Here is a 5,720-nt window from a genome sequence, read left to right on the forward strand (position 1 = left end):
GAAGGTACCAGATTTATGTCCAGTTTTGTTTTTTTTTTTTAAAGATTTTATTTATTTATTTGACAGAGAGAGACACAGCGAGAGAGGGAACACAAGCAGGGGGAGGGGCAGAGGGAGAGGCAGGCTCCCCGCGGAGCAGGGAGCCCGATGCGGGGCTCGATCCCAGGACCCTGGGATCATGACCTGAGCCAAAGGCAGACGCTTAACGACTGAGCCACCCAGGTGCCCCAAGTTTTTTTTTTTTTTTTTTAAGTTTCTGGTAACAACTTCTTCCTTTTTTTTTTTTTTTAAGATTTTATTTATTTATTTGACAGAGAGAGACACAGCAAGAGAGGGAACACAAGTGAGGGAGAGGGAGAAGCAGGCTTCCCGCCGAGCTGGGAGCCCGACGCGGGGCTCGATCCCAGGACCCCGGGATCATGACCTGAGCAGAAGGCAGACGCTTAAGGACTGAGCAGGTTTCTTTGAATGGAAATAAAAAATTTTCTACAAAAATCAAAAGTAACTCTTTTGTTTATTTTAGCAGTTCAACTGAGTTTTTTGTTTTTTGTTTTTTGTTTTTTTAAAGTAAGCTACGTGGGGCTTGAACTCACAACCCCGAGATCAAGAGTTACATTCTCCATCCACTGAGCCAGCCAGGAGTCCTTCTATGTGAGCTTTCAATATGTTTTGCTTCTGGTGCATTTGTTTTCTTGTGCATCTGTGGACAAAGAAAATCTTTATCTTTTCTTTCACTTTTATTTTCCCAGTTGTATCCCTTTTCACCAATTCTACACCTCTCTTTATCTTTTCTTATAATGTACAAAGAATTGCTTTCTACTATTCCAGGATGTTTCCCACAAATGGAAAGTGGACCTATAAATACCAGGGAGTGAGTCTTTATACTTGAATTGATATGAAATGGAATGAGATTTTAGCTTATCTTATAGACATTAAGCAACATATTGGCTTAGAGCTAAAGGACAAAAAAAGACTTCTTTTTCTTTTTCCTTAACCCTGGTGTGCAGAGCAACCCTTGAATAGAATTGTTTTATTCATATTTTATGAACTCTACTGTAATACTGGGACAGTGGCCAGGGAACTAAAGGTTCTCAGAAACACAAAAAGATTCATTTACCCCTGCTGGGCAGTATGTGAAGCTCTGAAAAAAAAGTGACCTTCAGCTGGGTGTCACTGGGTTTACATTTTTCTACTAAATACTTGATCGCTATACTCAAAATTCTTTTATTAAACTTAGACTTTTAGCAAATCTCACAGAACTGTGAGCAATATTTCAACTGCTTATTTATCTACTTATGCCAAAAAAACACTCAAAAATGTCTTTGAAAATTACTCTTAAGCTTCTACCCAAGGATGTAAACAACTTGGGAAATACTTTTGGTAGCCCCTTTGATGTGAGAATCAGTAGAATAAATGCAGATGTTTCTGTTGAAATGTAAGTCTAAGACCATGACCTAAGACCTAAGACCATGGATACATCTTCTCTTGTCCCTTTGAATTTCTATTTTGTACTTATTACAAATGTTTCTCAGGCTTCTGTTTAATATCACATACTGTGAACACAGAAATTGGTTAAGATTTCTATGACAATAACAAGTACATCTTTTGAGATCCTCCTGAATTCAGAAATGTCAAAATGTGAAAATATTAAAATATTTGAGTACCCACCACATTGTTTATGAGGGAAAACAATTCCCAACACTGTTGAAACTCTTGCATATACAACTCTGATGACATCTCCCTCCTTTCCACCCTACAGATTACTGTGTTCCTCTAATTTTGCCAAGTACACACTCTCAATGGTCTTGTTTTTGAACTATTCTGTAAATAGAACCATAACACATGTGTTCTAATGTGACTTGCTTTTAATACTCAACAGTGAGATTCATCCATTCCAGTGTAGTTGCCATTATTGTATAGTATCTTATTTTCTAGATGATGGACAATTGGAGCTATTTCCAATGTTTTGCTCTTTTAAATTATTTTGCTAAAAACATTTTCATAGTTGTCTTCTAAGATAAATGTGTGAGAGTTTCTCCAGGGTATATATTCCAAAAGTGGAATTGCTAAGTGTAGAAGGTGGTCTTAATCTGAATGCCAACAAATACTATCGTTTGCCTCCTCTCTTCCCTAAATATCTGGAGGGGACACAAATCCTGTTCTTATTTTATTAGTAGACTGTATTTAATTTTATGTTCAGGGACCTGCAGAGGGAAAAAGAAGAATAGGAGAGGGAGGTGGTCGGGCTTCTCAGCCCACAAAATGGGGGAACCAGAAGAAGATAATGGTTGCGGCAGATAGAGCATTCCTTTGACTCTGTTGATATGGGTGTGCGATAGGGCTCTGCTCTACTAGAAAATTGGAGCATCAGGCTGCAGCACAGTTGATGTCATGGGATCCACTATGAGGTCTCCATTATGCTATGGACTATGTAAACTTGAAATGATAGCATTTCAGGAGTGCCTGGGTGGCTCAGTTGGTTAAGCGTCCAACTCTTGATCTCTCTTCAGGTCTTGATTTCAGGGTTGTGAGTTCAAACCCCATGTTGGGCTCCATGTGCTGGGTGTGGAGCCTACTTAAAAAAAAAAGATAACATTTATTCATTTATTTATTTATTTAAAACTAAGGAAGCTGTGCTGGAAATAGCTAGGTTCCTATGCTTTTGCTCCTTCTGATGGGCTTCTAAGTTTCCTGTCTCCTTGGTATCAGATGGTACCAGGGATTTCTGCCATGCTGCTCTCCACCACAGTCTTAGATGTGATGTTCACTTTTGAACCATGTGAAGCAAGGTAGGCTTTGAGGTTCTTTAACAAAGAACCAATCCTGCTGGGTGTCTTATTTATAGAACTTGGAGTCACTGTGGTCAAATGGACTCTAGATGTTCTTCAACAAATGACAGTTCTTCTTGGACTCTTGGAAGATCCTGAACTAGTCATAGAGTGGATCCTGCCCAATTTTTGAGATAACTTCTAGGCTCCTTTGTGCCTCAAACACAGAGTTATGAAACAAAATTCAATTGAGTATATTTGGAGATCTAATTGGCTTTATCAAGTGATTCATGAATTGGGCAGCATTTCATCTAGCAAATAGAGAGATGCTCCAATGAGTCATACAAAACAGAAGGTTTTTATAGGCAGGAAGGTGGGCCAAGAAGGTTCTTAGCAAAAGAAAAGAAGGGATTGTTTCAGACCAGAACATCTTTTTTGGGGGAAGAGAATGGAGGAGGTTTTTATTATGCAGATTACCTCACTAGTGTTGGTCAGGAAATTTCAGATTGACTGTTAAAAGTCACATCCTCCTGGGATAAATTGAAACTGTAATTAAATTTTGGTTTGTTGTCATGGGGGGCAAATGATTCCATTTGGGGCTTCCTCTTCTTTTTTTTTTTTTTAAGATTGAATTATCTATTAGAGAGAGAGAGGGCATGTGTGAGTGCGGGGAGAGGCAGAGGAAAAGAATCTAACACAGTCCTGCTAAGCATGGAGCCTGAGGTGGGGGAGTGGGGGTTCGATCTCATGACCCATGAGATCATGACCTGAGTTGAAACCAAGAGTCAAGTCAGATACTCAACCAACTGAGCCGCCCAGGCGCCCCTGGGCTTGTTCTTTTTTTACACCAGTACTGTCCACTGTGTCCCCAGATGAAATGGCCTGAGTATTGGCATAACCCTTTGCTGCTGGTTTTAGGAGGTGAACAAGTTTTTTCCTATAAATAAAAAGATCTCTTATATCTGAAGGGACACACAGCTTAAGTTAGAGGAGTAAAATGGGCAAGCTTCAGGTCGAGCTGCTTTTCATGGTCAGGAATGGGTATCTTTACACACTTCCAGAGGAGCAGCCTGGTTAGCTCTAAGGTTTTCTTAGGTTTAAAGCTTTTGCCTTGGGTGGTCCCCACCATTTTAGCATGCTCTATTCCCAGTGTGGAGCTGGTGAGGACAGCAGCTTGACCTTGGGGAGTGGGAGGGGAGGCAGGTGCATATGACACCCAGAGTTACCATTCACGCATGGTTGTGTACATTGATCTTTTTTGTTGATCTGGATAAAGTTACTCTCAAGTATTGGTGCCTACCTGAGTATAGCATATACTCTGGTACAATTGTGGCTGTGGTTTCCCCATGGAGATATGAAGCAGGCCCATGGGGCACCTGGGTAGCTCAGTCGGTTAAGTGGCTGCCTTTGGCTCAGGTCATGATCCCAGGGTCCTGGGATTGAGCCCTGCTTCAGGCTCCTTCCTCAGCAGGGAGCCTGCTTCTCCCTCTCACTCTGCTTGCTGCTCTGCCTACTTGTGTTCTCTCTTTATCTTTGTCAAATAAATAAATAAAATCTTAAAAAAAAAATGAAGCAGGCCCACATGCTACTCATGGTTCTTATGAAGACCATTCCTTCAGTTTCCTCCAGACCATTGAGAACGCCTTGCAAAGGCATCTCACTGCCCTGGGCCCCCTGGCAGGTGGGTGAGTTTTGGTCTCCCCCAGGTCCCCTTTTTGCCTTAGGGTCTTCCTAGGAGGGAAGGGACACCCAGAGTGACTAAGAATGGGTGGGGTATTCCAATTACAGACCACTCAGCCTTTTGTTCCAGGGATGCTCTGGTCACCTGGACTCAGATGGGGCCCTGGTTAGGGCATGAGGCCTGGAGTGGCCTGGGGAGGGGCCTCCCCTGGGAGCCAGACACACCCGCTCTGCTCTCCACTGCCTCGGCATTTCCATCTCACTGAGAGAGAGACCAACTGCACAGGCAACTGCTTTTCTCCCTCCAGAGCCTCCAACTCTGCTTAAACTCAGAGGCCACCTTCGTCCTCCCTGGCTCATGGGTGACCTATCATCATCACACATCACTTTGTCCGTGTCCCCACACAGTTGTCCCCTCTGTCCCTTCTACCATCAGGCCTCAGACTAGGCTACCCTGCCCTTAGTTGAATGGAGCCAGATGCTTCGTTTTTGAATGAGCCTTTGCCTCTTGGAAATAAAAAACACAAAATGAAATCAAACTCGAAAGTGTTTGGTTTCCTTTCAGAAAGAATGAAAGTGGTAGTTGGTGTACTGCTGATTGGTAATGGATGGTAATAATGGGACAAAATTTAAGGATAGAAGAATGAATAGTAAGAGATTTTATTAAATCCTTTTTTTGGGGTGGGGAGAGCGCACACAAGATAGGGGCAGAGAGAGAAGAAGAGAGAGAGAATCTTAAACAGGCTCCACACCCAGCACAGAGCCTGATTCGGGGCTTGATCTCATGACCCTGAGATCATGACCTGAGCCGAAATCAAGAGTCAGATGCTTAACCAACTAAGCCATCCAGGCACCCTAATAAGCAGATTTTATGAATGGGCAAGTTTGTCAATGTGAAAATATGCTATCTTCTCCCCAGAGGCAGATTCATTGTGACACGTGTGAAGCTCCATCTTTAAGACTCTCACCTGGCTAGGCTTCTTCCAAAATCCTGGAAGGGTTTGCAAGCAATGTGTTATATAATTATATGTTTTTTTTTTTTTTTTTAATTTGCAAAAGTAAGATATTTTAATTATAATCAGAGCTGCTGTCTAGTTCCACTGTAACTTTCCTGCAGTCACACCTACCCTTATGTTGGTGGCAGTGGACTGGCCAGAGCATTTTTGGGATCTGACTGATGAGAACTTCAGTGGGGCCTAGATTTCATTGGATTTAGTGGAATAACAGGTTATCCATTCGTGTTCAGGTGTGGTGTGACTTCCATGAACTCTC

Source organism: Mirounga angustirostris, unplaced genomic scaffold (assembly GCF_029215605.1).
Source record: "Mirounga angustirostris isolate CCGP_5_RB_7025 unplaced genomic scaffold, mMirAng1.0.hap1 SCAF_4, whole genome shotgun sequence".
NCBI lineage: Eukaryota > Metazoa > Chordata > Mammalia > Carnivora > Phocidae > Mirounga > Mirounga angustirostris.